This window comes from Linepithema humile, chromosome 4 (assembly GCF_040581485.1).
Source record: "Linepithema humile isolate Giens D197 chromosome 4, Lhum_UNIL_v1.0, whole genome shotgun sequence".
NCBI classification, from domain to species: Eukaryota; Metazoa; Arthropoda; class Insecta; order Hymenoptera; family Formicidae; genus Linepithema; species Linepithema humile.
The window spans coordinates 14173581-14183769 of record NC_090131.1 but is presented as its reverse complement, the minus strand read 5'-3'; positions in this window follow the sequence as shown (position 1 = coordinate 14183769).

The following is a 10189-nucleotide window of genomic DNA, read 5'->3' as shown; positions in this document are numbered from 1 at the left end:
ACTATCTACTGTTTTTTATAATTATTATCGTTATCACGGGAAACTGTTACATTAAAATTTATAGTCTTTAGTCTACTATTCTTATTATCACAACCTTTGGAAAGTATCATGGCATTATCAGAATCAATATGTGTATTATTGACATTATTTATTGCATTATGGTCATATTCGTTATTAAGAAAAATTTCTGTATTATTGTCAAAATCAGTGGCATTGTTCAAACTATTGGTATTAATATGCTTATTAGTATTCATATTAATAGTGCAAACATCATGTGATGTTTCTGTATTTACTGCAAAAAATAGAAAAATTTTTAGTGTAGAAAATAAAAATGCAATGTAAATATCACACGTAGTTTCAGAATTTAAAATTGTAATACTTACTATTGTTATCATGAATAATTAATTTTATTTTTTCCAGAACAATGCGTGGATTATTTGTATTTAAATTTTTAGCAATTATAAAAAGATCGTCTTTATTTTCTGTAAAAATAAAATATTTAATTTTATTTATTTGGACACAATTGATCAAAACGTGTTGCTGCGACAATTTAATTAAAAGAGAATTTAACTAAAAAGGAAGTTAAAATAACGATACTGTGCAAAATCTATACATATTTATGGCATATATTAATTTATTTATTGATTATTAACTTGATTAAAAAGGTTATATTCTGTCAAATAGGTTATAATAGGTTATGCTGAATGTATGCAATATGCGCTGAAAATATTTTAATTATTTTAAGTAAATAAAATAAAAATGAATACTTACTGTTCTGTGCAATTGTACGTATAATACATGTTTTCTTACGATTTCTATTAACTGCACATTTAACGTTCATCCTTTTGTGTTTCATATTTGTTCCGTAATATTTATGACAATTACAAAAAAAACAATATATAACGTGACATTTTTTCACATAAGTATTCAGTCGTATATACAAAACGAAAATGACTTTTACATATCAAATGAAATAATTCTTGAACGTATATAGTATGTACGGTATGTAGTTTTATGGCTTCTATACACTGGACGCGGTAACGCTTGTCGTACGACGCAGTAGCCAATCAGTCTTTTGTTTTTATGAAAAAGTTATCTGTTATGTAAGCGCTATAAAATGTCATGCATGACAGATGGTTTGACCGACAAACGAATATATATTCTCATAAATACGTTTCCGATACCGGCTTGTAAACCTCTTAATATAAATATGTTTTCATAGCGGCGTCTTTGATATGCCGCGTTTTATGTTTACCGCGCTAGGACCGCCGTGACGCTATCCGCCATTGCCTTGAGCCGCCGCGTTTGTTTTTGTGGTGGCCACCACTTTTCATATGCGACATCGACGAATCACGGCATCTTAGACTGATAACCACCAATTAGATAAAATTAGAGGAGGTCCTAAGATCTCTTGGTGGCGGCGCGCATCGTTCCGTTTCTCAATATTCGCGTAGTAGCTCTCGAAGTGAACAGTCGGTCATATACGAGTACGAAAATTATACGAATACGAGTCTTATACGAGTACGTTACAAGTCCGGTGGAAACGGTCGATTTAACGGGTTGGTCTAACCGAGGACTCAGAATGAGTTTAGGCTCATCCCTAGGCGTTGTCCTTACAACATTATTCGATATAATCGGGGACTCAGGGTAACTTCAGGTTAACCCCTAGGCGTTGTCCTCGCAATAATACAGTTAAGGAGAAGTGATTGCAAATGTACAATAAGTGATACAAATAAACTCATTGTGAATAAGCAATTTTGTTCATTGTTTGTGCCTTATATAAAATAAAAACAGTGCGGACATTAAATTGTCCAAGCTGATCGGAACATTTTTTGGTGCCTCCTGTGAGGTACGAGCCTCACATAAATACACAACCGAAGGGAAGACGGCTTCGTGCAGAAGGGATCATACGAAGGCAGAAATAACGCACGGCATTCATCACAGGGAATTCAGAGTGAGTCATTCGATTTACATTCTCCACGTAATTCAGAGCGCGTAACAATGGCCGAAAGAATTAAAATTTTGACTCAAAAACGAAGTTCGTTAAAAACTCAAATCACTACTCTATCTAATGCTCTCGACCGAGGTAAGCTCGATAATGCGACATTAAAATTACGAATTGCTCGCGTAACGGAATTATACCATAAATTTGAAGAAAATAACGATGAACTTATGGTATTAGACCCTGACGATGGGCATATGGCGGAATTGTTTAATACACAAGAGCGCTTTTATGATCTTGCTGGTCGGATAGAAAGAATCGTCAACGTGGCCGGCACCGCAGGCACGAATAGCAACGCGTCGAGTGAAGAGGTTCGCGATGATAATTCTGTCAACGGAACAGGTAATACGCGCCGTCGGATAAAGTTGCCACAGGCATCGTTGCCTATATTCGACGGCAAATACGAAAACTGGCTTTCTTTTAAGAATGCTTTTAATAATATGGTAGGCTCGCAGTCGGATTTGTCTGATATGGACAAACTGCATTATTTGCAATCAGCACTGAAGGGCGATGCCGCAAGTAAGATAAAGATTCTTGCGGTGGAAGGAATTAATTACTCGAGCGCGTGGAAATTATTAGAAAGATCGTACGAGGTCAAACGAATTTTGATATCGCGGCATCTTGCGTCCATTATTAATTCGCCTGTATTAGATAAGGAAACTACGAGCGGCTTGACGAAACTGGCTGATGATGCGCAGCAGCATATCGCATCGTTAAATTCTCTGGGGATCACGGTCGGTGAAGAGATGGTGGTGCACATTTTAGAAAGTAAATTGCCGAAGAGTGCGCTCGAAAAATGGGAAACGACGTTGGATAGGGACGAATTTCCAAAACTCGAAAAAATGTTTGAGTTCCTTTATAAGATCGCGGTCTGCGCGTCGAGACGCGAGAAATCAAAGGCATCGGAATCAGACAAACTTAAGGGCGAACCCCCGTTTAAGAAACGACGAGAAGACTCGTCCAATCGAGCTTTCATATCAAATGTAGCGCGTAATTGCATAGTTTGCAAAACAGGACGACATTTTATTTATACTTGCGACAAATTTAAGAAGTTATCTGTTCCGGAACGCATTGAACTAATAAAGAACGCTAAACTTTGCTTTAATTGTCTACGTTCGCATCGCGGAACTCCCTGTAAATTCAGTAATTGTACGATTTGTCAGAAACGACACAATTCTTTATTACATCTTGATAAACCAACCGGCACACCGAATGCTTCGAGTTCCGCGGATTCTTCAAGTTGACTAGATGACGCAGCCGAGAATAAAGCAACGAGTCTCGCGACAATCTCGCATTTTGCACCACAGCTGCTAACGAGTGCGTTAGTTAATATTCGGGACTGTAAGCAAAACGTTGTGCAATGTCGAGTGTTGTTAGATACGTGCGCTACAGCGAACTTCATCTCCGAGTCAATCGTGAAACAATTAAACGTGCAGGTAGTTAAACAATCACTACCGATAGGAGCGATTAATGCAATGAATACGATGTCCAAGGGCATGGTACAAGTTACTATACATTCGCGGCATAATGATTTTTCTAAAACATTAACGTGTTTAATAATTCCAAGCATCACAGATCGAATTCCGGCAGACGTCTTTCCGCGAGAGCAAGTTAGAATACCTCCAAACATTAAGCTAGCTGATCCGTATTTCCATATACCAAACTCAATCGATCTTTTGATAGGATCAGGCGCGACGTTGTCATTATTTTCAATTGGACAAATCAATCTGTCTCGAGATGGACATGATTAGTTTTTACAAAAAACGCGGCTTGGATGGGTGATTGTGGGAAGCGCATTAGCGCAAACTCAATGTAATACCGCGACGTGTCAATTGACGAGTTTAGAAAAACAATTATTGAAATTTTGGGAAATTGAAGAGGTTGCCACCGATAAGCCAAAGTCAGAGGAAGAAATAGAATGTGAAAGGCATTTCGTGAACAATGTGTTTCGCAACAAGAAGGGACGTTATACGGTTCGCCTACCGTTTCGCAAGAACGCCGGGACTTTGGGGGAATCTAGAACAATGGCAATTAGACGCCTATCATCATTAGAACGCAAATTTGACGCCGATGAAATATTGAAAAACGAATATATACGAGTGATAGAAGAACATTTAAGATTAGGGCACATGGCAGTAGTAAGGGATTCTGAAAATGACGGATATTACATGCCGCATCACGCGGTCATTAAAGAAACAAGCAATACTAAGGTGGTGCGCGTGGTATTCGACGCCTCCGCGAAGACGAGCAACGGCATATCGTTGAACGAAGCGTTGATGGTAGGGCCTACAATTCAAAACAAACTGTTCACTCATTTAATGCGGTTTCGAACATACAATTACGTTATAACAGCAGACGTTGAAAAAATGTACTGTCAGGTGTTGCTTCACGAAGATGATCGTTGGTTTCAACGAATACTTTGGCGAGTCGGCAAAAGAGTCGAAACACTTCAATTCAATACACTCACGTTTGGCGTGGCGTCGTCACCGTTTCTAGCAATTCGCGTGATTCAAAAACTTGCGGACGACGAAAGTCATATGTATCCCCGGGCGGCAAAAATTATCAAGGCACATTTATATGTGGATGATTTATTAACCGGGGCCGCAACCGTCGAAGAAACTCGAGTCATTAGAAATGAGATAATTGCTCTGTTAGCTCGCGGAGGGTTTAATATTAGACAATGGGCGTCAAATGATGAGCGAATCGTTAATGATCTGCCGGAAGAAGCGTTGCATGCCAATTTCGTAATGAACCTAGATCGTTCTTTGAAGACGTTAGGAGTTACGTGGAACGCGCGCGATGATAAGATACAATATTTTGTTCATCCCATAAAAAACACGGAAAAAATAACGAAGCGAAGCATTTTGGCGGAGATCGCAAAAATTTTCGACCCATTAGGATTGCTGGGCCCCATTGTTTTACATGCTAAAAGAATGATGCAGGACGTTTGGCGATGCGAACTACATTGGGACGAATCCGTACCTCAAAGCATTAACTCCGAGTGGTTAGAATTCACGCGGCAGCTGAAATCGATGGGACAGATTTCCTTTGATCGCAAATTATTAGTGGAAGACTGTCGCGATATTCAGTATCACGGTTTTTGCGACGCTAGCAATGTCGGCTACGGAGCGTGTCTTTATGTGCGGTCAACGGACAAATTCGGGAAGACGATAATCCGACTCGCATGCGCCAAGTCGCGAATCGCGCCGTTAAAAACAGTGACGATACCGCGACTTGAACTTTGCGGCGCGTTGTTGCTAGCGCGATTATATCGCGAAGCAGATGCTGCAATGAGTATCGAGCCCAACAAAGTAGTCTTTTGGTGTGATTCAACCATAGTTCTACATTGGTTAAGAACTGCACCGCATTTGCTAAAAACATATGTGGCAAATCGCGTAGTCGAAATTCAAGAAAGTGTTGAATCTAATGTATGGCGTCACGTAGGATCGGCCGATAATCCAGCCGATGCGATATCGAGAGGTCAGCTACCTCGCACATTTTTACAGAATCAAATATGGTTCCAAGGACCATCGTGGTTACGTAAGGAGGAAACAGAATGGCCAAACGAAATCATGCAAATAGATACGGTGCCGGAACTGAAAAGAAACACATGCTTGTTAGTAACATCCAAAGAATTCGGCATGCTTGATAGATACTCGTCTTATTCTAAATTATTGAGAGTCATGGCCTATTGTTTACGATGGCGATCGTCTAACAAGCGTACCGGATTGCTAAACGCGAGAGAGATAGACACAGCGGAAATTAGAGTATTAAAATTATTGCAAGCTACTCAATTTACTCATGAAATACGAAAACTTCAACAAAGAGAGGAATTAAAAAATAAGAGTAAGATCGTTAATTTGAGTCCATTTCTTGATAAAAACGGTTTGATAAAGGTAGGAGGTTGTCTGCGAAAATCTTTGTTAACATTCGCGCAAAAACACCCGATTTTACTATCAAGTCGGCATCCTCTAACTGATCGTATAATCAAAGAAATACACGAGATGCATCATCATACAAGTATTCAGAATACTTTATACATATTACGGCAGAGATTTTGGATAACTGATGGCCGGAATCAGGTACGAAGGATTGTGCGTGCGTGTACGCGTTGTTTCCGGTTTCACGCTAGCGCGACAGAATATAAAATGGGAGACCTTCCGTCGTTTCGCGTACGCGAAGCACTGCCCTTCGCTAATACCGGTGTTGATTTTTGCGGCCCGTTTTTTGTGAAGGAAAAGAAGCATCGTAATAGAGCGCGTGTGAAGGCGTACGTATGCGGTTTGTATTTTTGTCTATAAAGGCGGTGCATCTTGAGCTTGTAAGCGATTTATCGACAGATGGATTTCTAGCGGCATTACGTCGATTCGTCGCAAGACGAGGGTTACCGGACCACATTTATTCAGACAATGGAACCAATTTCGTCGGGGCAAATAATCAGCTTAAAGAAATGTATGCTCTATTCAATTCCGAACAACATAAAGATAAAATAAATCATTTTTCTAGCGAGCGTAGAATCGACTGGCACTTCATACCGCCGTTTGCCCCCCATTTTGGCGGGTTGTGGGAAGCCACTGTCAAGTTGTTTAAGCATCATTTCAAACGCGTCGTAGGAGATTCACTCTTCACGTTTGAAGAACTAGCTACGTTTGTTACTGAGGTCGAGAGCATCTTAAATTCGAGGCCAATTATTTCTCTTACGTCGGATCCGAATGACTCGCTCGCGCTATCGCCGGCCCATTATCTTATCGGCAAACCACTAACAACCCTTCCGGAGGGCGACATCACTTGTGTTCCAGCCAACAGACTATCAAGCTGGCAACATATCGTTAAAGTCCGTCAAGATTTCTGGACACGATGGAACTTGGAGTATCTCAACGAGCTACAGATGCGTAGCAAATGGGCCAAGGACGGAATGAGTCTGGAAGTCGGAACGGTTGTTCTGATAAAGTCTAAAGGCATACCCTGTTCACAATGGGCTCTAGGCAAAATATTGGAACTGCATCCAGGCGAAGACGGTGTGTCTCGAGTGGCTACGATTAAGACAGCAACCGGAATAATAAAGAGGGCCACAAGGCTCCTCTGTAAGCTACCAACGGAATAATACAAGATCTGTTGGCGATGTTCAATCATTGAACATTTTATATATATAACAATTAATGCGAAATGTATGCAACTGACTAGTCAGGGCTCTATATAAAGAGTTGATCGAATACTCTCTCAACGGGGGGAGTATGTTATGTAAGCGCTATATAATGTCATGCATGACAGATGGTTTGACCGACAAACGAATATATATTCTCATAAATACGTTTCCGATACCGGCTTGTAAACCTCTTAATATAAATATGTTTTCATAGCGGCGTCTTTGATATGCCGCGTTTTTTGTTTACCGCGCTAGGACCGCCGTGACGCTATCCGCCATTGCCTTGAGCCGCCGCGTTTGTTTTTGTGGTGGCCACCACTTTTCATATGCGACATCGACGAATCACGGCATCTTAGACTGATAACCACCAATTAGATAAAATTAGAGGAGGTCCTAAGATCTCTTGGTGGCGGCGCGCATCGTTCCGTTTCTCAATATTCGCGTAGTAGCTCTCGAAGTGAACAGTCGGTCATATACGAGTACGAAAATTATACGAATACGAGTCTTATACGAGTACGTTACAAGTCCGGTGGAAACGGTCGATTTAACGGGTTGGTCTAACCGAGGACTCAGGGTGAGTTTAGGCTCATCCCTAGGCGTTGTCCTTACAACATTATTCGATATAATCGGGGACTCAGGGTAACTTCAGGTTAACCCCTAGGCGTTGTCCTCGCAATAATACAGTTAAGGAGAAGTGATTGCAAATGTACAATAAGTGATACAAATAAACTCACTGTGAATAAGCAATTTTGTTCATTGTTTGTGCCTTATATAAAATAAAAACAGTGCGGACATTAAATTGTCCAAGCTGATCGGAACATTATCAGTTGATTGACTAACTTTTACCGCGCGACAAGATGATCGCGTCCTGTTATTGAAACATACATGAACAAACCTATAAAGTAAAATTTGTTAGATTATTGAAATAAATAAAAGCAATAGTCAATTTCATTCATTATTTAAATAATTATCCTAATGTTATGATCCGGAAATTTTATGATCGTTTTTGAAATATAGATATTGACTATGTATATCTTTTCTAATCAGTTTTAAAACTGTAACATATACAATGGCAGTTTCCAGGACAATTTTATTTTCAATAGATCTAATAATAAAGAATTGAGTCTTTGTTGCATGATATTCCAAAATGAAAAACGATTAATTAACATTGTTAGAGAATATGGATTTGTTTTATATATCTTAATACACTAATGAATAGGACGTGAATGTTCGTGCACGATCCCGTGTCGCGCGCGGAGAACCGCAGCGTGTGAGTGCGAGTGAGAGCGAGCAACTTGCTACCTCACTTTAGCGAACATCTGCGTCCTAATAATCTCTTATTGTTAATGAAATTAATCTTTAATACAAAAAAAATCTGTTCACGAAACTAGAGCAAATGCGTATAACAATTGCAAATGCGATGCGTCCATCCACGAAAAAAAATCTAACAAATCAGCAGAAATACAACTATGAAACTTTCCGATTTCTATTCGAACTATATAGGCTCTATCAATACAACCTATTTTACAATTTTTTACAGGAATGATTCTGCAAGTACATCTAAAGTCCTCCTAGCAGTAACATTATTGTACAAACAGTTTTAGACACTGCCGTTTTATAAACATAATGTTTTAAATTCGTTATGCACACTTGAGCATATTCTTTACACTTTCACAACTACACTAATGTAAATTGAATAAATTTATTGTTACAATTGAATCTATCTATAATATTTTCTTAGTTATTTTAATAACTATTTCAAAAATTGCAACAGACTGTTTTATTTAGTATTATTCAATAATTTTATTTAGTATTATTTTAGTATTTAGTTTTATTTAATACTATTTTGTAGTTCTATTTAGTAAATCTATAAAAAATAATGTCCTGGAAGCTGCGATTGTATAGTATGTGACAGTTTAGAAGACTTCCAAATATCATAATCTGTGTTATGAACACAGTAAAATTTTAGATATTATTATATATGATCATATGAAATTAATTTATATCATATCATTTTATATAATTACAATCTATTTTTGTTCGGGTAAACACGGTCCAGTTGCTCGTGCGCCGCTCACGCATATACTTGCTATCTATTATTGTATTATTGTAACCAATATTTTTTTCTGTAATGTGTGCGTGAAGTATGTTTTTGATATATACATCATTATTAAAAATAATAACGGTTTTAATATTTCAACTTATATAAAGGCACCTTTCGGCACTTAAGTATTTTACTTGTGAGTATATTAATTAAGAAATATATATATAAAGCTTATATTTATTAGAATCATTACTAGAAATACTACTTTGGAAATATATATTATGATTTACGATATATATACATCGGTGTGTATTAATTTCTGGATTTTATTAATATGTCCTGAAAAATACCATTATACAAATGATTTATATATATAAACATTATATATGAAGAGGTACATTTCAGGACAGTTCTCTTATATATCCAAAGGCAGTTTTCGGGGCGTCCCAAAAACTGCCTTTGGATATATAAATTTTTTCGGGACAGTCCTGAAAACTGCTTTTGCGTCGCACAAAATGTCCCGAAAACTACCTCTGGACATACACATATACAGGGTGTCTGGCAATAATCGCCCCACCGGTCATATACAGGTAGAGGAGGTCAAATCGAGTAGAAAAGTCCTTTACCATTTTTTGATTTTTGTAATATGTACTAAGTAATTAACGAAAAAAGATTGGTGAATCCGTGCAAGTAAAGCGCGCGCAGCGAGAAGGACATCCCACTGCTATGCGATCACTAGGCGCGCGATGAAGCGTTGGGAGGAGCGCTCTACAAATGACAATGGCAACATACGAGCGGCGCGTAACGCTAGATCCTTGTGTCCTAGTGATCGCGTAGCAGTGGGACGTCCTTCTCACCGCGCGCGCTTTACTCGCGCGGATTCGCCGATCTTTTTTCGTTAATTACTCAGTACTTATTATGAAAATTAAAAAATGGTAAAGGACTTTTCTACTCGATTTGACCTCCTCTACCTGTATATGACCGGTGGGGCGATTAT